Genomic DNA, 23,861 nt, shown 5'->3' with positions numbered 1-23,861 from the left:
GTTTTTTCGTTAAAATCTATTGATTTTAGATATAATAGTAACATTTGCTGTAACAACATAAAATCCTTACTTGCATTATGCCTAACCGTAATTAGAATGAGTATTTTTTAGTAAAAACAGTTTTATAAAGAAACTGAGCTCAACAACCCTGTATTTTTCAGTTGGCTACCCTGTGTTGAATTGGTTGGAAAGACGTTCGTTACTTTCTGTTGGGTCTATCATTCTCCGTTATATTAGTTTATTGTTACTTTACTCGTATAATATTACTGAGTTAAGATATTGGTACTTTTATTAGTGACATAAATGGTTATTGTTACTATTACGCTTAACAATATTTTACTGGTATTATTTTTTAATGAAGCATTACAAATTTATTTTGGTGCTATAGAAATAATGGAGTTGCCTATTATTAGATCGTATTTATATCAGAACGTTTGTTTCAGGGCACAGTAGAAGAAAAATGGCAGAACCACGTTTCAACTCAAATAGGTAAGACAGAAATATATTTAATTAGAATAAGTAAACGTTAATACTGCTTTAAAAGCCAATTTTTCGGGCCTCTACTGTAGAAAACCTTGAAAAATAGTTTTAACAAATTGATAAAAAAAGCTTAGCAATTAGAACTAAATTTATGCAAAACTTCATGCAAAAAACAACAAATCTTTTTAATCTAATAATTGCATGCAATATTGAATCACGTATATGCACTTTGCCCATAAATATATACCTGAACAGGTGTATATTTATGTATTTTATTACATTTCTGTATTTTCTAGCTGTCAAGGTCAGTTGGGCAGGGATCTAATGTCGAAAATGCAAGCGTTCTTGGCTTTATATTTCATTATTTCACGTACGTTTACGTCGGAATGTCCTTCGATGTTACTTATTTTTGAAAACATATGCTAGAAACCAGAAATTGGTCATCACTATCGTTTATAAGCTACTAGCCTAAACCCGCGGCTCCGCTCGCGTGGCAGTAGAGAGGGCTACATCAATCAAGCATCGAAAAGAAATACTAATTTTATTATACGTTTTTCCAATTAATTTATTGCTCTACTAATACATCGTAGCATATCATAAAATCTATTATAAAAGTTTTTTGTTTTTTTTAATGCGTTTTGGTAAACAACGTTATTAGTTGTATTATTTGGAGCATAAATATAAAGGTTCTTCGGGTTTTCCGACTCTTGAGCAAGCGACGTATAATTGACCGTGCGAGAAACATAAGGCTCCCGGTAGCTTGTCTTGAATAGATATGTTTAGATTAGTTACTTGATCGTTTCGTGGTGCTAGAATCGCTCTTTCTCTAAGCCATCCGTGATTTTTGTAATTAGTTGAAATTAAATATATTTTTTGTCGCATTATATATGTTTACAAAGAACAGCTGAGTAAAAATTTGAAAAGACTCTTTCACTTAATAACATATGTTTGCTGCAATGCATTTCTTACGGGTATTTCTGTAACCAGTGGGGCGGAAGAATCGCTGAATCGGGAAAAAAAAAGTATCCTATAACCTTCTACAGATCAAGACGAACAAATTAAAAAAAAAATAGGCGAATCCGTCCAGCCGTTTGTGAGTGATGCTGTTACACACGAACAGTTTCATTTTTATATATATAGATATTTTTTCGCATGTCGCATTATATATGTTTACAAAGAACAGCTGATTAAAAATTTGAAAAGACTCTTTCACTTAATAACATATGTTTGCTGCAATGCATTTCTTACGGGTATTTCTGTAACCAGTGGGGCGGAATCCTGAATCGGGATAAAAAGTATCCTATAAAACAGACAAGACGAACAAATTAAAAAAAAAAAAAAAAATTAGGCGAATCCGTCCAGCCGTTTGTGAGTGATGCTGTTACACACGAACAGTTTCATTTTTATATATATATAGATATTTTTTGTCGCATTATATATGTTTACAAAGAACAGCTGATTAAAAATTTGAAAAGACTCTTTCACTTAATAACATATGTTTGCTGCAATGCATTTCTTACGGGTATTTCTGTAACCAGTGGGGCGGAATCCTGAATCGGGAAAGGGATAAAAAGTATCCTATAACCTTCTACAGATCAAGACGAACAAATTAAAAAAAAAAATTAGGCGAATCCGTCCAGCCGTTTGTGAGTGATGCTGTTACACACGAAACAGTTTCATTTTTATATATATAGATCTCTGTAGGTTAACATAGGGTGTTGCAAAATAAGGCTGAGTAAGGCTTTGTAAGAATAGTTTCTTTAGATTTCATTCATTTATTATAACATTTAATATTTTTTGACAAATTATTTATCTGCTTGAAAATGTATAAGATTTCTGTACAAATCTACTTGAACTATCAATATAGACCTACAGTTTTTAAACCATTGAAATATGTAAAATTAGTTTGTAATCTTACATCTTTATATGCTCATGAACAGTTATAGCTTTATATTTAGCTTTTAATCACGTGTTTTTTAAATTCTGAATACTCATAGTTGTATTTACGTATTTGTTTATTTAAAGTATAATGTTTTATTTAAATCATTCTGTTACATACATTTCCGTCTAACCCCATTTTGATAGCGGCAAATGGCTGTTAAATATTACGTAACAATGGTTTCCACAAGCAGTTAAAATGGTTACGCCTTGTTCCTAAAGACTAAAATTTATTTAAATATTTTCGTAGTTAATAAATTTTTAGAGTTATAAAACGATAAAATTAATCTAATTTGATTACACCTAAACCGTAAAAATAAGCAATGGTACCGCTACGAAAGAATCGGATTAATACAAATATATACTTAATTCAAAACTTCATGCAAAAAACAACAACTATTTTTAATCTAATAATTGCACGCAATATTGAATCACGTATATGCACTTTGCCCATAGTCGCACGTAGGAGACCTAATTAGGAGCATTAGATGGCTCTCTAACCACCTCCAGATAACGAAGTCTAGCTCGAGCAGTGCGCGCCAACCTGGGAGCATGTCCCGGGAGGTGAATAATTAACAAAGTCAACTTTAACACCACGTCTTGGAGTGCCTAAGTTATATGTAAATTTCCTGTGGTGGCGTTAAATTTTGATGAAGCAAAACTCCTTTATACAGGCTCTAGGTCACACGTATTTCCCACTGAAACTGAATTCTAGATTTTATAAAATTTTCTAAACTTGTTCTTCAAACTGTTTAAGTAGGCTAATTTTGACTAATGATACGTAAAGGGATTTTATGATGAATAATATTTTTGAGAAATATTTCCAGTAAAGTGTAAATATTATTATATAAGTTGGTTGAGTGTCAGTGTATATTTTACAATCCATACAACCGTGTATAACAATACTGTTATAGAAGCTGAAAATTATAAGTTTAAACTTCTATATGTTGTAATACGTCTGGTGCTGTTGGCTCACGTATCAAGAAGATAGGTGCCTTTATAAATTATAAGAAGCTTGCTAAACTACTAAGACCAATATTTATTTGATGCAGTGCCTAGATGATGTTGAAATTTCCACAAAAAAGGCATTATTAGGTTCATTAAGTTATGTAATAAAACACTCCTAAGATTACTAAAGTACTTATTATTATTTAGGGTGTCACAGCACATCATCCTGCCCTGCTGTTCCAGAACATTGTTATGATTTACAAGAATCCAAACATGAAGTTCATATTCATGCATATTTTACGTTATTAGTATATTTTATTGAAACGTTTACTTAGTTATTGTATTAAATTATAGTCAGACTAGACAGTAAAAGTCTTTTGAAACATAGAAATCCTGTGTTATTATGTTGCTTATGACTATGGATTCAGATTTACAACACAATTCGAGGCATGTATTACTTTTAATTATTTCCAAGACACTTTCTTTACTATTTTCTTACTTCCAAGAAGAACACTTTCTATACTTCACGGCCCATTGCAATAATGGTGATGTAGAAACTCAACAATTTATAATTATAGTAATCCGATCCCTTAGCTCCATCATTTTACATTTTACAAAACCGGAAGCAATACGTTTTGAGAAATAGCACATTTAATTTTCTAATGGTAACACAAACACATCAATAATAAGCAGTGATTTTCAGTTAAAAATCTGCTGATGACTTATTTCATTTGAATGCGTCGTGTTATGTAAAAGTAGGAAACAGTTGTGACCTTTCCTTTGGCTTTACGTTTATTAGTTCTTTATAGAATTTATATTGAATTGTCTGCTTCAGTCTTGAAGTTTGATTGAAAAATAATTGAAACTTGTTTAATAAGTTCACGCTTTAATGTCTTATTTATACTAACAGATTTTATTTTTAAACATTATTTTCCTACGTTGACTGAGATCATGTTTAGTGGATTATGGTTATTAAAATGAACGTAACATCAGCGTTACTTATATATATATATATATATATATATATATATATATATATATATATATATATATATATATATATATATATATATATATACTGATATCGTAATCCACTAGTTTAAATTGGAAACTAATACAAACTCGTAAAATATGGATACCTCCTCAGGTATGTAAATTAGAGATGGCAAACTACAAGGTTCCACTTTGAGAGCAAATATTTAAATACTAATCAAATATTCATGGAAAGTGATATAAACATTCTCATAGATGATTAATAGGAAACGGATTTTCCGAGGTCTGTCCTGTAAATTATTAAAAATACGTCAAATATTCGGTCATGCAATTCTGGTAATTTGGCTATCACTTAACCCTCCAACTGGCAGTCATTTTTTTCCTGTAGTGGCGGCATGTTTTCGAGCCTCGTGCAAGGGTTTTTAAAAAAATTTATTAAAAATATAAATTAAAAGTAATATATATAAAAGTATATATTTTTGTGTTCAGAATTAAACATATAATAATATTAGTATTTAAATTTGGCCTTAAAAAAAATGTTTACTAAATTTTTTTTTCCATGAAATTCAAAATTTACATATTTTTTTTTTTTTATTTGGGGGGGACCATACCTAGCAAACCAAGTTATAGTAAGAAAACTATAAAAGTGAGAGTACCATTGTGTGTCAAATTTATTCTAGTTTCAGAAAACACATAAGCATTATACAAATTTATGAAACTATAATAACACTATATAACAAAAAGCAGCGATGCGCATAAATTGTGAAAATAGGGTGTATATGTAAGAGTTTGCTAATAAAAGTTTTACTAATACATTTTTACTTCTATACATGTTATATTGCATATTTTATTACTCAGAATGAAGTAAACTATACAGCAGTAGTAAAATAAATTCCATAACTTTTTTTTTGAAGAGTCGAAAAAAGTTTCATTTTGTCATTACTCAAAAATGTTGCGAAAAATTTTCGAGAAATTTATTTATTCTAAAATATATTTATTTGCACTACTGCAATATTTAACAATTCACCACACACTAAACAGAACACTAAAACACAAATAAACCTACTAAAACTTACTAATAAACACGACTCGTCACATCAACAACTCAGACGGCATCGACAACATGGCGGTCACATCTTTTACGTTCCAAACTACGATCTTGGTACGTTGCAACTACAATATAAAGAGGAATAAAACTATAGTATTCCTTAGGCTTTTTTTCCCCGAATCCAATGGTGCATGAATCGAATCGATACGTTGCCGGAATATACTGTTATGAGTGATTATGCAAGGGAATGTTTGTTTATCAAAATTTTGACGAACAACAATCCGCTAAGGGTTATGTTTATCAAAATTTTGATAAACAACAGTTGGAGGGTTAATGGCTGCTATTTTCTAATTGTATTTTCTAATATGTAATTAATTCCTTCTTATTACATAATCTATTATACACATTTCAATCATTAATTTACTGTAAATATTTTGAGAAATAGTGTTGTTACATATCAATGTAATATTGACTCGTTTTAAAGAATTTTAGTCAATAATTAATAGTTTTTAGGTTGTTAAAAATTGGGGGTTTTGTAAAAATTGTTATGTTATAGGTGTAATTTATAAGTGATTTTTTTTGAACTTTTAGTTTAAAAAATATAAAACACAATTTATAATAATGTAATCCAGAATTTAAATTGAAAACTATTACAAATTCTTTTTCTGGGTTTATGTTATGCGTTTTAACGTCACAGAGGCTTATAGATCACCTGTTTGCTTATAATGTATTTTAGATAGCGTACACGAATCACACTGTATAAAGGATCATTCTGAGTGGTAAAACATAGAAATATTAGTGTTAAATCATTACTATAATATTTTTATTACTCGAAAAGTAGTATGTACGGGCGTTCAGTAAAAACAAACAAGATATTAATTATATTTGGTACTGAAAAACTCTGATAAATAGCAGGAAGGATGTAACATCTATGTACAAGTATTATTATTTCCTTATTAAGAAAAATATGTTGCCGTTGTTGCCGAGGTAGAAAAACACAATCCCAGAGACGTTAAAATTAGTATTGTTCTTTTTTCCTCTTAATCTTTTTTCCATGTTGAAATAAAAGAAATAGTCTCTGGCAGGGGTATTTTAGTAGTAATATTGGTGGCAAGTATTTTTTTCCTATTCTATTGTTTAAAAGAAATCAGAAAACTACACGAACGGTACAAATTAGAAAATCCATACTATATCCAAAATGTCTAAAGGTTTTATGAAACATTTCGTGATTCTTGTAAAAAAAATCATTTTATTGTATTTTATTAGAGTATGGATAACTAACTGAAATTAATAGTTAACGATTCTTCAAAAAGGCCACTGTTATTAAGTTTATTTCCAGTAGCTGATTTTAAGAGCCAGATTTACTGGCGGCCATGTTTAAGATTAGTTCTTTTAATTCAATAATAACCGTTTTAAACTTTAAAAACTACCACCCTACTTTCAGTTGTGAATTTGTAATTCTAAAAAACTCGAATAGTTCCCGTAAAAAAGTCCTTTAGAATATGTATCTATATTTTTCATGATTTTCCTCAAAATATTTTGTATTTGTTCGTTTAGGTACTAAAAATACACATTTCAAAAGACAAACGAAAAGCACTTTAAAACATATCAGATACACCTTTAAAATTAGATATATACCTTGATTATAACGCCGTGATTATAAGTATTAGGATATAAAAGTAGTTGACTTTTATATTGTTCTTATAGAATTAAAATCAAGATGGCTGCAATAAAACACAAAATATTGTTTATTTACAATAGGCTCTTAACATAGTAGAATTTCCAGAGTTGATTAAAATCATGCTATTGACTCGTATTAACATTAGAGTTGTAAGGATGTTACACTACTCATTGTATAATATTTTAGAATTTTTAAGAATAAAAATGTAAAATTTTATAAAATCAGGCTATTTTTATATCTTAAATAAACGAATCAGTATCAATCAGATGGGAAAAATCGAGACTGTGATCACTGCAAGAGGTATATTGAAAACGTGTAGTTTACAAGAATTTCTATATTAGCATCACAGACAATGAAGTGACATATACAAATTAATAATGTATTTCTTTATTTATCTGAAACTTGATACTAATAAATGCCATTTAGTAATGCTTTTCTACCGAAAATAAGTGATCACTAAAATAGGTTCCACTATTTTGCATTCCGCGGACTTTGCTTGACAGCATTTATCTTTAAAGAAATAAACAGTTAATATAAATGCATTATATTTTTGCTCAATCCAAAGGTTACTTTCGATTTCATTGCCAATTGATGTAGATGCTTAAAAGTGTATTAAGTTATTTTGTTTAAACTATCGGGTACTTTAAAAATACCTGTCAGCTAATAACACTTTTCAGTTGATCACTTTAAAACAACCTTTTTTTTTAATCATATAAATATATATATATATATATATATATATATATATATATATATATATATATACTTTTAGATTATTAAGGACTCTACATGCAGGTACTATTCATATAATAATAAATAGTTTAACAAAGATTGCAACGTCACATAGTATTGTTATTAGTAGTGATATGTGCAACAAAATATTGCACGGGTTATATGCATTGCAACAGAAGAAATTTCAAATCATATTACCTATAAAATGTAGTGAGTTTGAAGTTTTAATTTTTAGCATATGTTTTAGTTCTTAACACCTTTTACAACACGGAATCTGTAAGCGGTAAGTAACGCATGCAAGCTAGTAATGGAGGACGCACGACTCAATAAAGAGGTGGTTGAGAGCTCTTAGAAGTAGTAGAGGGTTCCCTTTTTAGGTTCCCCTTCAGAAACATCTTCATTAACATAAGGATACAACATTTAAACTCGTATTCGATTCTCTATGCAAAACCGGTATACAACTTAAAAAGATCTTTTATTCCTACAGTGTTAATTAAATCCCGGGACGACTTATTATTAATTTAACAACTATTCATTAAAATTGGGACTAAAAGATACTAAATGTGGTCACATGGACGGCTACGATCCCTGTGGCAGAGGGAGGCAAGATGTCAGAGGAATGCTTTAATGAGAGCATAGGTCTAATAGCAAATCAAATTAAAGGCGTTTATTATTAGAATACAATTCCACAAACCCGACTTCAAAACGTTAACCCTAACCAAAATTACGGCTTACTGAGCCTGACCCTGACTCCTTGCCCCTTCCCCTGCCTCCCAAGGGATCGTAGCGTTGTACTGAACCCGTGATAAAATAGTATTGCATGTGTCCTAACAACATTGAATGTTTTTTAGATCTGATTTTAATGATTAAAATAACATTAAGCCGTTTTGGAACTGAACTAATATTCTGTATAACTGCATTAAACTGGTGTGTTTGATGTTATCTTTGCCGCAATGTAGAGTAAAAGAAACATATACAGAAATTGACATGAAATAACTGCGTAATAAAAATTATGCTTTTGTCGAATCATTAGAATATCAAGTACACTTTTTGAATATTTAATCCAACAACGTGAGTTACAATTAATAGGCACAGGGACAAAATTACTAAATCTAAATCGTTGTTTACTTCAACCTCGCTAACACTTGATATTGTCTATATGGTAGACATGCACATCTGTTTTGAGTTATATATATATATATATATATATATATATATATATATATATATATATATATATATATATATATCAATTCGTGTAATGCAAAAAAGTTGGCAGAAATAGCTTAAAGGTATATTTTTCACCTTAAATTGCGCAATGGGAGTATAGTACATTAGTTTGTCTAGAGGAGCAAGCCTCAATGCTTAACCGGGAAGTTTCACAAAAGAATCTCGACATTTCTATGTGTGGAGTCTGATAAGTGTAAGCCAATTTATTCTCCAATTTATTTTTTTCTGAAATTTTAATATTGTAAATATTTAGTGATTTAAACCATTTTTTAATTATATGTAAGGTAAAAGCAAAGATTCTTCTACAGAATAATATTTAGCTAATACTTCAAACTCGTTTCCAATAAAACATATGGACAGTAATATTTAAAATGAGAAAAGGTTTTTAAAACAGAAAAAATAAATCGCCTATAACTCCACACATTTCAATTTATTGAGACACTGTGGTATTCTCAGAGCGTAAAGTTTCCTTGGTAGACGATTTAACAAAGGTGTATGTACCTTGGCTTTCAGATTCAGATTATATGTAATTCAGGAAGTCACAAAAGTACTTCCAACGACTCTTGAATTACATAATGTGTATTCAGGAATACAGTTAGGAATTTTTTTACTGAGTATATTCAATATGTGATGCCAGGACAAAAGATTGTATTGTTAATTTTACAAACTATCAGTAGACTAGTTTATACAAGTCTCACTACAATGTACTTTCTTACTTATTCGACATCAAACGTAAAAGTCAGAAAAAGGTCATTTAAATCTTACTTCAAATTACTGAGTTCATGACGCGCTCAGTCACTTTCTCTAATAAGTTGCTCAACTGCTGAGTTTACGATCTCCATCGAAGACGATCCAATTAGGCGGCTCTATATAACTGAGTAACAAACATTCTGTGGAAGTATCGGGAGTTTACTCAAGTATTTTTTATGTCCTTCCTATACAATGTATTGTGTTTTTTCTAAAAGTTGTTTTTCTACCAAAAGTAAAATAACATCAATTCATAACATTCTTTCTCAAAATTATATGTTAATGTGTGTTATTCAAGGTGAATCAGATAAGGTATCCTTTATGTATATTTTGATTTTTTCTGAAATATTATTGTTTAGAGGTAGAGTATTTTTAACATACGTTAATTAAACGTATATTTGTTCAAACTTCTTTTTTTGCAAGATTAGATACTTTATTTGCTCTGTAAAAATAGAGGCATAGTGGATATTTTTAAACTCTAAATCCTTATATAATTACGCCAGCAAGTTTAAAATTTTTAAATATTTATTGAGAAAAGATGGTCTACAGGAATAATACTAAATAATTTTTAATGTTCAAAGTTAAAATTGTTTTGTTGTTATTCTCACTCAAAAGCAGTCTTACTAACAGTTCTTATTATTTACAGTTAATAGTATACAGCAATGGAGTTTTCATGTCTTTTTGGATGATCAACATATTTGCACAAACAGATAATATACATGTTAAACATATACATGTATACTACTACTATTTTTACTTAATTTAATTTAATTTTGCACTAAATGAAACAAAATTAAACATGCGGGTGACCATATTAGGATATCAGTCTTTAATTTTTGAATACCTGAAAAGAATATTTTTCAAATTTTAATCAATTTATCAATCTAATAACCCATTGTCTCTCCATAAAAATAAATTTGTTACTAATAATTATATTTCTTTTTCGTGACTTTCTAATTTCAAAAAAATACCACCAATGATTTTTCTTCATTTCAACAATGGGATTTAGAATAACAAAAATTTTGATTGAAAGTTTTGATTGAAATTTTCGCCTTAAACTATAAATAAACTACATTATTGTAATTATTAATATAAGAGCTTATAGTTCTAGAAATGAATGGTTAAGTAATAAATGTATATAATGCAAAACCCATGAATGTTTATTAGTTTTAAAACAACATTTTTGGTTACGTACAATTTTAAGTAGTCAGATAAAAATTTCAATTTTCAATAAAGCTGATTTACGTATTCCCTGTGGTTTATAACTGTTGAGATAGGGTTGCCGCCAAAACCAATATGCTTCCAATAATAACATTAGGTTGGCGAGGCAGACTTGTTGGCAGAGCTGGTGTATTCTAGTAATGTTTTTAAACCGAATAGGGACAGAGTAAAGGAGGATCTACTTGTAAAGAGTTGATTAGGTTATAGTAGAAATTTCCATATAATCTAAAGGAGTGATTTTTATTACTAAACAATAGGTGGAGGAAAGTTTTTATCGATAATTTGGTACATTCATTTTAGTGTGTATCAAATGTTATAGTCTACTGTATTACTAGATTCATGTGACACAGAAATAATTATACCTAAAACCTAAAAATTTTAGTTTAGTTACAAAAATATTTTTGTAATGACTAGCAGCACTTTTTCTGTTTCACAAACCATATACAGTTTATAAAGTTAGATTTCCATTTCTCGGCATATATATTGTTTGTCCTAATATTGAATATTGAATAATATGTTTTTTTTTTTTTTTAATAAACGTAACATATCATATTTTACGTATAGAACTTTATGAAACTATCTCATTACGAATCTAATACTTGAAGATTTTGAAACCTTACGAAAAAATGTTTTACAAAACTAAACATTCTTTCAAATTTAGTTTTTCAGAAAGCGCTCCACTTTCATATACCATAGAACAATGTTGATATATATAAAGCCAAAAGCCTTTCTATTAATGGGAACTTAACTGTACTACTATCAGTACTCTAATGAGTTTATTAGGTAGATACCAATGCCATACTCTTGTATATTTTTCTTATTGTTAGCGTTTCCCGCTCTTGCATATTTTAAAGTAAACTATAAATACCTGGATAGAGTACACTGTTAATATGTGGTTTCAGGTTACACCCAATTTAAGAAGAATTCCAAAGATTATGGTTTTATTTTCAAAACATATATACCAATATCACTATTAGTCGATCTACCATCTCTGCTAGTATTTACCGGATACCGATTTAGTTCTAATTTACACTGTTAGGTATATAAAACCTGATTGACGAACTTATCGAACCTGATATAGACGAACCTGATACTAAACTACAGTTATCGGTACTAAAGATCCGATTTTCAAATAGGTTTCAGTATTTAATTTAGTGCAAAAAGTTATTATATCGTCTGAATATTGAATGAATTTTCCGTTTGATTTTACGCGCTAAGAGTACAAGGTATTTATAAAACGGTAATTGGATAAAGAACCTTAAGCAACCCCAGTACTCACTGTGACTGTTGTTTGTGGATTACAATCTCTGAGGCAAATTTCCATGCGTTCTGTATGTATTTAATACATCTAGTGCAGTTTCATGTTTAACAAAATTCGTTGTAAAGATCAAGAAATACTACTAGATCTACATCACATCCCTCCAGTCCTTCCAAAAAAATAATCAATCTGGTTTTCATTTACTGTAAATTTATTTTTCTTTTAGACGTAGTTTAATAATCAAATAGTATAGCATTTCTTTCAGTAACACATATTTTTTATTTAAAAGTTTTCATAGGCCTATTTAAAAACTGGTGAGAATAAATGAGTCGATAGTTTCTCGCAAAAAAATGAATTGATAAAACGCTGAAGTTTACATGTGTGTTTTGTTTTTAGTGTTGACTAAGCAGATATTGTGTTTCTTCTATTTGTTCTTGTTTTGTTATTTTATTTTAGATATAAGTTAAGCCATAGCCCCTTTAAAGTAAAATTTATAGACTTGAAGAGATATTTAATATAACAAAGATAAACGTATTTGTGACGATTTTGTTTATCTCAAGTTACTTGAATTCAAATAATTAAAATATCCATGTATTAGGCACCATTACATAGTTCCAATAATTTGTTTTTATCGTCATAAGTATAGGAATTACACAATACTGTAGTCTACATAATTAAATCGGTTTCAAATCTCCTTATATGTGGTATGTGAACCAAAGCACTCACTCAGATGAGGATGTCTGTGTTTTTTTTTTTTTTCAGGAAACCCAGAGATCGCCGATTAATAACTAATAGAACACCGTGACCCATGATTAGAAGTTTGAAATGTGACCCGATACAGTAAGATATAAAAAAAACGAAAAACCTCAATTTGAAAACTATTTTCCGTCCAAGCCAGTTACACGCAAAATATATTTTTTACCTCAATACAAAATGTGTAATTTTGATAAAGGTGAAATCGAAACTTCAATTGTCTGTCAATGGAAATAATGTATATGTTTACTATACTAATTGTTGAAGAAGACATTGGAAAAGAGTGTTACTCCATTTTGTTGCTTATAATAATTGTTTAAATATTCACCAAAAAACTTATATTTCTAGGAGAAACTACAACTCTACCCTGTACCAGAGTTATTTTAAAGGTTAGGACCTCAAAAAATACCCCATTTTGTTTGAAAGGAGTTTTTAACACTACTGAGTGGCTCAGAGGTTAAATGTTAGAACACAATCCGGAGTGCTTCTGTTACTATTTTTAGACGAACTATTTATCAAAGTCGTGTCAGTTGATTGATCAGGAGGTTTGGAGATTTTCAATCGTTTGAATGGTTTCAGGTAATTTCCAGGAAGATTTACTCCTGGTTGATCTAGTAATTCCAGTAGCGCACAGCATAAATCGATATTGTCATGTACGAAATAAGAAATCCCATTGTTTGCCAGGAAAAAATACAGTTGTTATAAGAATTCTAAGAAACAACTTTTGCATAATAAAATTCATTCGTTGAATCCATTTTTTTAGTATTTAGATGTGAGGGTGTCATAAATAAATTTCGTAACTTAGTTTTGGTTAGATCTCATTTTTATGGGGGTGCGCTGCTAAATTAACAGGATATTTAATTCATAGTAAGTGTAATAGGTCGAATTTATGTAGGATGATAGCTGAGGTGTTGAATGAAAGAGTAAATAAATTATAATAAATTTAAAAATATTTGAATTAGGTGTATTAGCTCAATTTCCAAAAGAACCCCAAGATTATCCCTTAAATTAAAGATCAAACCATTCCCAATTTATTTAAATATATTGATATATTAGATTACGAAAATGGTGAATATAATTATATTTTGACTTACTAATACATAAAGAAGCGTTGAAAGATAGTCATAATTCTAGGTTATTGCCCACCTCAATGATGCTTCCAAGTGAACTATACGAACAAAATAACCAAAATTAAGGTTTAATCACCTGTTGCGCTAAAGCCACTAATGAAAACATTAACCTCAAGTCTTCATAGAAGGTATAACGGGTCTTACGGTTCACTTTGTGTTTTTACCTTAACTTCAGCTTATAACACTGTAAGCAAAGTAAGATTATTCTCTACATTGTACATTGTATAAAGACAACTAATGGATTACTAAACTTTGTATAAACCACTTAAAGAACTTGATTACTATACCAATATATGAGATTATTTTAGTATGAAGATGTAATAAAGGATAAGTTTGTAGTTATAAATGAATATATATCAACTAAATCATATTGGTGCTTTTTTATCCTATATTTTACTATGGATCCGACAGGGCCCACTCATATGTTGTCATTATTCGCCCGTCTGTCCGTCTTCCACCTTCCGTACATGTGATAAGTTTTAATGAAAAATTCTCAGAAATTTGGTACATAGGTTCTCTGTCGAAAGAAGAAAAATATTTATTTTCAGTTTGCAAAAGTCAAAGCGCTAGTTGTCTGTCAGTACAATAACGATTTCTATACATTTTGTCGGATTCTTAGTACTTGGATTGGATTGTTCTGAAAATTAAGATATTATATCGAATGTAAATTTTCATAAATTTAAAATGAAGGAAATGTCACTCTAGTACAGTTGCCAAATTTTTCAAGAAATTGTTATTTGGAAAGTAATTTATGTATTCTACAAGTTCACATTATAGTATGCTACTAGATGGGAATAATTCACTCGAAGTACGAGAACCTAACTTGCAGCCTTTGTTAAGAACTTAACTTGTGTTAAATTAGCATATATTCACATGATATTTGTATATAAGGTGCACTAAGGAATATTTAAATAAAATAAATTTATATATATATATATATATATCAATATTCAGATATATTTGTATTTACAAAAAATGTATGTATTTAGATTATATGTTTGTAAGTGTTTTTTCTGTCAGAACCTTCGATACTCCATTGTATCCTTTTATGTTTTACTGTGCTGATTTTTAAGTTCTGTACTAAGTTTAAACTAATTTATTAAGTTGAAACACTTCCAATGTCATTTAATTTTTAAGCAGCACACAATACAATAATTTTGATGGTGAGTTTTGTGTTCCAGGAGAACGTTCGAGGCGTGACTGCCGCCAGTAGAGCGAGTGCCCGGTGCTGGTATCATGGAGGAGTTGCAGATTGAGGACGAGAGGTCTGTTACAATTCTTTATATGTGCTATCAAACATTCCTCAAGTCTTACAAGGAACTTTGTAAATGTCTTAGCCTCTCTGAGATAAAGTTGAGATGTTTGAGTTCGTCTCGAAGTTATATCTCGAGTTCTAACTATTTTATCCTTAGATCCGAAATGCCTCACTATTCGTTGGCACATGACTCCAGTAAAATAATGGTATTGATTTACCTCAGCTACTTGAAAACTTTCACAGTTTGTTGTTCTCTGTCCGGGAGATCGCCTCCGCAATCTAAATACATCTTCTTTTCAGGTAAACAGCCATCCATCCAACAAACAGCAGCCACAAACATTCCCCATTGTCTGCAACAAATACATCTAATTCGGTCACTGTGTTGATTAGTTCATTAGTTCATCACACATATCCTCAGTAACTTCTCAAGCACACCGACATGGTAAAAAATATATCAAATAATATGTTTCTACCAAATTCAGTAGTACGTGATTTTGAATTTTTGTTTCAAGCACTGAAGAATCACAATTTTTCTGCTGATTTTGTATACCAGTCCAAGTTTGTAGGTTGCAATTGAATCTTAAAATTATTACCAATAGATTCAATATCTACATAAAAATATTATCGTTTTAATTAGATTTCATAGAAATCTGCCTATTGAAATCGCATTGAATGCAAAATTTCCAGGAGGTTTTGCATTTTGTCTTATCATGACCCCAGAATCAAAAACGAATATAATACTAAAATGTATACACATTCTTTAATGTAATGGTACAAAGGCAGTACTTGCAGGTATCTTCAATGAGCTCGTTAGTCAGTCTAACTCAATACTAAGTTTCAATCAATAAGACCGTTTGCATTCGAGCAAATATTTAACTAAAATAATTCCCAAAATAGACCTAAACATGTATTAGGTTATTACGAGTATAAACAAATTTTAATCTTTTACATTTTTCTATTCAACTTAAGGTTTCAGGATAGTGGCCTTATAGTGGCCATTCAAATTTAGAAAAGGAATGGTTTTGTGTATGTAATTTAGCATTGTAGCGCAAAACAAAACATTTTTTTAAATTCTCAGATCATTTAAAATAATATTAGTTGTTACGTATTTTTTATACTTCGTATATTTCCAAATGTTGTAAATTAGTATAATGGACAAAATTGTATGATTAATTGCTGTTAATTGTGAACACTGTGGTTATTAATAGATTTATGTCGCATATGGTACATGCAGTATTTAAACAATAGCCTGGTTGAGTTTGTTAGCCACTCTTAACCAATGAAACTTTTTCAATTTTTATGTCATGCATTTCTAATTATTATTGCCACTGGCTCTTATTCAGGTTGAGCATAAGAAGAAGCAGTTCTGGTTCAAATCCATCATCTTCCACATGAATAATAGAATTGGCTTTTCTCATAATCAAAGAATGTATGCATAATGGATCTGAGAAGCCTACTTCTGTCAATAAGTGTATACCATCGGCCGTTTTAACCTTCTTTCCGCCTGCGTTAAATGTGTTTCCCTTATTGCCCCGATAATGAAAGTTCGTGTGAAAAGTGTATTGTGGTCAAAAGGCGCCTCCGTTCTAAGGTATTTCCAGTGCCGGCAGTATTTTGAGAGCATAATACACATGTTTGTCAAATTTCAATTTCTTTGGAAGTCCAAAAACAAGATAAGGGCAAACTTACTTTAACTTCTTTAGTAAAATTTCTACTCCCTAAAACAAACCTTTACATTGACTATTGAGATCATGAGGCACGTGTATTTCACATTTCAATGTTCTAGACAATAGAAAATTTTAAAAAAAATGATGGGTAGTTGATATGGGAAGTTTATATTATTAAAATGATTTAGTTTTTCTATTTGGGTAACGTATGTGTAAAAATCCATCTTACTATTACATCGGAAAATCTGAAAAACAAAATGTTGTTTTTATAGGAGTTGCAACCCCTTTAAAACACTTATGTATGGTTCATCTTCATAAAAGTTATTTCTTTTTGAGTGCATGACAGGTGTGTGTTAAATTCTAGGACATCGAGAAGCTGAAAACATTACGGCAAATGCATGTATGCGTAATCACGTAATTATGTATAACACGTAGCGGTTCAATGTTATAGAGAGTTTTAAAAAGTTTGGAAGGGATATTTTTAAATTGATTAAATATAAAATAAATTAAATTTTATTTATAACGCTAACTTTAATGAAGTTCAGTAAATGTGAGCAATAAAATAAGAATACGATTATAAACCAAAACGAAAGTATTCTCATAATATTTTTATACGCGTAAAATAATAATATAACCGTTGTTAATTTTAATATATTTGTTATAAATAATGATTTTTAAACAATATCAGCATCTTATTCATCACAAATAATTTGCCCGGTATAATGTTTCACAGCATTTGAATTCCAAAAATGTTCAAACAAGGTGAAGCTTAGATGGCAACCGAAAGGTTAAACATTTTAAAATCATTGTAGGTAATTATAACAATAATCTGGGTGTGACTTTGTATGGGTGTTTAAAGAAAATAATATACAGCATTTAGCGTGTAATGTGTGTAAATGTATAACGAGAGAGCAATCAGAACTGTAACCAGAAAATCATGTAACTTATATTATGTAAATGTTTCATTTTGTAAATTTGTGCATGGTTTGAGATCTAATCAAAGGAATCACTGCAGAAAATTTTTTTCCAAATAAATATTTGTTATAAACTGGCAGGCAAAAATATAACTGGATATTTTTCAAAAACATTCTGTGTCTTAAAAGAATTATAAAATGAAAAAACGAGATTTAATTTGCATACTAAAATGTTGCAGCCATGTATAAGATGAAAGTTCACAAACAAACAGGCGAAGAATAGCATAGAAGTACAACCTGTTTTTCACATTGTGGCGTTAAAAATTAATTGGTGAAATTTGATCGGGTTCTGCGCATAAGATTACACTACTAAAATAAATCCTTACCTTACAAACATGAAAATCACAAAACCTGTACCTAACAAGCTAAGTTATTTCCAGGAAATCCCTTTTAAAACCACTGCAAAAGTTTTCAATTCATTTACGGCACTGAACTTCTTATTTATCTGTCCTTTATATCAGTCTATCAAGTGATGGTATTTGTGTTATCCTTTATTTTCTTAACAATAGATTTGAGTTTTGAGTGTCCGTCACCTACAGCTTTCACGAAACAGACTATACTGTTATGAAACTTCTACCACTTTTATCGCAACATTTCCAAAACATCTATCCTTTTTTAGCAGTTTCTCCTTCATGAAGCAATTTAAGAACATAAAAATTACTAAAAATCCTAAGTACGATATCAACGAAACGCCAAGTAGAAGATGTTGACTATCTGTAGAGTTTATGGATTTAAGTTTAAATAGCATAGTTAAACGTACTTGATAAACGAACTATGAACTTCTTATTTACTGTAATACTGTACCGCAACTTACTGTAAATTTATTATATTCATGTTTAATTAACAAATAATTCGTTCATTAATAATAAGTATTAAATTGTTTTTTAGCTAGATCTAGATACACAAATAAGCTTTTCATTTGGATAAAAATAATTTAAAAAATGTCATTTAGTGGCCTATATTAAAATTTACCTTCTTTTCACCAAATAATGACAATGTTTTATATTCTATTATTGAACACGTGTAACTTTCATAAAACCAAATCACTACAAACAAGCATGATATAGTTATTCCCAATAAAATTATATAATATTTTATTATTATATTATATTGTTTGCTGTTTTAATATTGTATTGTTTTCCTATTCATTCATTTATTTATTATTTATTTATTTCCAAACAATACATACATCCATTTAACTTAAAAAATAGTAAAAAGAAAATTAGAATAATTCCTGCAGATACTCCACGTCTGTGTGCAGGATTAGAGTTCTTAAGTCAGTCCAGCAGCACAAATAAACTTAATTATTTGAAAATTGTTAGCATACATTAACAATTAATAAATGAACTGCTTAGTGCGATATAAATATAAAATAAAAATTTTATAAATTCAGCATATGTATGTAAAACATTTAAACGAATATTTTCTGTATTCTACGATATTCTAGTAATAATTGAAACTAAAGAGAATTAATCCAAAAATTTAGAGAAAGTATACATACGTTACTGTTAGAATAATCGGAGCTGGTCAAGCCAATCGTACATTATGTTACAGAATAGATGAAAGGAAGCGCGGAACTTGTTGGTAGTGTGTGATACCCAAAATGTGTAAGACCTATGTCAAAAAATAACTCAAAAGTTAAGCAGTATCCAAATACAAATATTTTTTGACATTATTTTACCCATATAATTACAATATACCAGAAGATAAATCTACCTAAGTTTTGAAAAAAACTAACCTTTAACAATTTTTGCGGATACAGTTACTGCACAAAGTAATATCGCGAAACTAGCATATCCGGTGTCCATTGGTGGCTATTTTGATGGATTATTCATGGAGCTTCGTTGGACTAAATGTGTAATTATCACGGAGAGCTATGCTTTAATATGCTGTTTGTGATCGAGCTGAGTCTGCAGATTAGACAGGATAATGTTCCAATATTCTTCGAGTGTGATAACAACGGAATGATTAACTAGTGTTTGCTTTTCCGTATAGTGATCATTTCAATGCAAACTAATAAAACGTTCCAGCATAACTTTGCAAAATAGAAGAACATTTATTTTCTGTAATTTATATACGATAAAATGTATTACATTAAATTCAGACAAGGATAGTAATATTCCAGGAGCAGATAGCTAATTCCTACTGTATATGAACACAACCCGGTTTTCTTGAAATCGGTACAGAACTTCTTGTTTATATTGATATCAATCATCAGCCGCCCTAGTTTTGTTACAGTTCGAAATGGTAGGGTACCAAAGGGTTTAAATTATAAAAAGATATTTTATCAGATAATATTGTTTTACCTGATACAATCAAAGTAAATCGCCAAATTTTAAAATTAGTGTTGTAAGTCAGTTTTGTTACAGTTCGAAATGGTAGGGTACCAAAGGGTTTAAATTATAAAAAGATATTTTATCAGATAATATTGTTTTACCTGATACAATCAAAGTAAATCGCCAAATTTTAAAATTAGTGTTGTAAGTCAGACGACATATACAGAACCTTAAAGTGAGGATTTTCAGTACAATATAAAAATTATACAGAAATAATTACACTGAAATAACTATTCTTACGGTGAATAAAGGTGAAAGAAGCTTATAATTTCTTCCCTTGATGAAAGATATCCGCTATCTAACTTTCTGACTATGATAAAATATTATTTAAGTATCTCGTGTTAAATTTTAAGTGTGTCAAGCTAGAAAACATATAGTTCCAAAAATAATTATGGTTAATAATTTCTCTTCCATTTCGACTTCTACGTGGTTGACGATCAAGTACTTTATTCGGATGGATTCCTTTATCAATTTTAAGAAAACCCAGATCGTGTCCTTGTAAATTCAAATACCTCTCGCCGCCTAGACCTAGTTATGTAAAGAATCTCAGACAGGTTAAAGCTCTGATTTGGTAAAAGGAATGTTTTAATATACTTATTTCCAAACACGCGGTAAACTCGTTTTGAAAATAAATAAGTGATGCCCTAAATATATTTATTTATAATAAACGAAGGATATATAAATATAGAGAGTCTCAACTAGTTTCTGTAGTTTCGAAAGTTAGTTTTGGCACGTTTACGCAGATTGCTTAAGCTGTGAATTTATGGCATCCGGCTGTCAACGAAATGTGGATTATTACACTTAATTAAGACGGAATATAAATTATGTGGCAGCTTGTTAAGAGGACTCCTCAACTAAGTATTTTTAAACCAGAATTATTTGGTGTTTATAAACCACCGTTGTTAAAAATTATTTAGTTTACTATAGTAATATAATAATGGATTATAACAATCGAAGACTTTTGCAGAAAACTAAAATTTTTCTGCCGATTTAGGCTTGTGGAAAATCCTTGCATATATTTAGTGCATTTATAACAGCTACACTAACAAAGACACAGGTTTATTATCATACCACTTGTCTTAAATTCCGTTTGATATTTTTGCAAATCCTGTATTTTGCTATCTGATATAAACCACAAAAATTTCTGAAAAAAATTATAGCCTTCATCTTTACGTACACATCGTTTGATTTTTAGATGATCACTTGTAATAAACCACTTATTATAAACTTTAATTGTTATAGTACTTTTATATTACATTTCCAAAAAAACACTTCAATTGACATGAATTTAACTTCAATTTACTTTATCTTTTCTCAATTTTTTAACGATAATAAAATTCTTACTACAACGTTTTAGCATAAAATAGAACGTATACACTGAGTAAGACAATTATAATAGTTTTTTTTTTTAATATTAACATCATACCTTTACACACGAAACCTCCATAAAAATTCGTAACATATATAACGAGCGGGAATACTATTTATTTCCATCGTGAAAGATGTAATAAATTACAATGTCAGGACACTGAAAAATGTACTGAAAGCAAATTAATAATGGTCTTTTTAGAAATATTTTGTTCTTTAGCTAGTGAGTATTATTTCTTCAAATTCGTACATGAGCCTAGTCAGAAACTAAAAATCTAAGATATTCCAAAAACAAAACTTAGAAAATTCAAACATTTTAACGCCGTCTCTAAACATGGTATTGATGGTTAGATATGTAACTATATCAGGATCCTGCTCACGTATAGGGAGGTTACTACCACTACAAGACTTTAAGAGGTGCGAGCATCAATGCAAGGACTGCAAGGGGTTGTCCCCAGGGTGGTGTCCTTTCTCGCCTCCTGTGTAACCCAATTGCGGATGACCTGCTTGCATCATTGAACAGTAGTGGCGTCTTCGCATAGTTTATGCAGATAGTTAGAATTCTTGTGAGTGTAAATTTAATATAAGTCATGGAACTGATAGGTAACTGGTGTGATGGGTTAGGCCTTGGCATTACAAGGCTACCTTGGCAATACTTGAAGAGTTTTGGACCATTCTTGCTGAAAGGCTCTTCCATCGAGTTAAAGTCTGAATAAAGTACTTGAGCGTCATACTTGGTAGAGGTCTGAGCTGAGGATCCTACATGGAAATGGTTTTCTCAAGAGGGAAATAGTCCTTAATACAATGCAGACACGTGACAGGTGGATCTTAGGGTCTTAAAGCCGAACGTTATGTATTGGCTTTATTTCTCCGTAATTATAGTTTGGGGCTGTTGTCTGGTGGCCAAAAACGGAGGTCAGGATAGCGATAGCCAGTCTGGATAGTGTTCTAATATCACTGGGACTTCACCAAGTGCACTGGACGAAGCTCTAAACTGCTGTTTTAACCTTGGTCCTTGAACATTTGGTAATGTTTAAGGACTCTTCTATGGTCAAAAAGAGTACGTTAAGCAAGTCGGTATTTGGTTAAACAACAGTTGCAACGGTGGGTATTGCAAAATTAGCCCTAATGGAAAGGAATACTTTACAAATTATCTATGAGGAGAGGCTTTACAGATTTTCCTTTGACAACCTTCAGGTAGTAGGCTAGATAGATATGTAGGCTTTGTCTAAAGGAAAGAAAACGCTTCCAATATTAGAGGTTCAATATTTTACGAATGAATTCAAAGTGGCACAGGCACTGGGTTGTTGGGAGTGAACCCATTCAGGGAGCTGGTTCCTTATATCACAGTATATGGTATATGCTCGTGAGAATCTTCGTCTGCGTTATAGGAGCAAGACAATTGTCATTTTAATACATATCCAGGCAGCGTTGAAGGTTATACTCTTATACCACCAACTCCAACTTGTACGGAATTGTTATTAAGTCGTTTTTTAGCTCTATGAGTAGAATCAACAATATGACTTTTTGTTCGGTTCCTGGTCATGAGGGAGTCTTAGGGAACGAACAGTCTTATGAATGAGTTATCTCGGGTTCGGAGTCAAATATGAACCGTTCTGTGGTATTTATAGTTGTGCATTCTTTAGGGCTTACTTGAAGTGGGTTCACACTGAACATGTGAAAAGGTGGAGACTGCATATAGTGGTCTAGGATGAGTAGGTAACTTATGCAGTTCTCAGATTGGTGTATGATGATCTCTCCTTAGGTATATTGGTATCTTCTCAGGTTGTAGGTGTCATTATGAACCATGAATACCTGAGGAAGCATCTTCACAGAGTCAGCGTTTTTGTTTCTGAGGATCCACTTTGTACATTGCGTCACATATAGGAGGAAACGGCTGAACACCTGCTATTTAATTACCTTGCAATACCATAGGTGCGCCACACCACCTTTAATAGCCCGGATAAAGGTAAAACTTTTCTCTAAGAGGACCTAATTGGATATTTTCGGCGGTTTTTATAACTGCTGATATTATAAACTGGCTGGCCTCGTGGTATAATTCCTCCACTTTAAACTTAAGTGAATAACAATAGGCCGCCCCT

General features: G+C 30.4%; 1 protein-coding gene across 1 annotated transcript in view; it reads left to right on the top strand.

Annotated features, from left to right (window-relative positions):
- Nucleotides 1-436: 436 nt before the first annotated feature.
- The window catches only part of LOC124359305 (adenylate cyclase type 8), a 212,209-nt gene continuing 188,784 nt past the window's right edge, over nucleotides 437-23,861 (top strand). Inside the window, 2 exon segments of the mRNA XM_046811933.1 lie at nucleotides 437-489; nucleotides 15,341-15,424. The gene's annotated coding sequence lies outside the window, so the exon portion shown is untranslated.

This window comes from Homalodisca vitripennis, chromosome 4, assembly GCF_021130785.1.
Source record: "Homalodisca vitripennis isolate AUS2020 chromosome 4, UT_GWSS_2.1, whole genome shotgun sequence".
Classification (NCBI taxonomy): domain Eukaryota; kingdom Metazoa; phylum Arthropoda; class Insecta; order Hemiptera; family Cicadellidae; genus Homalodisca; species Homalodisca vitripennis.
This window is presented reverse-complemented; position numbering and strand designations above follow the sequence as displayed.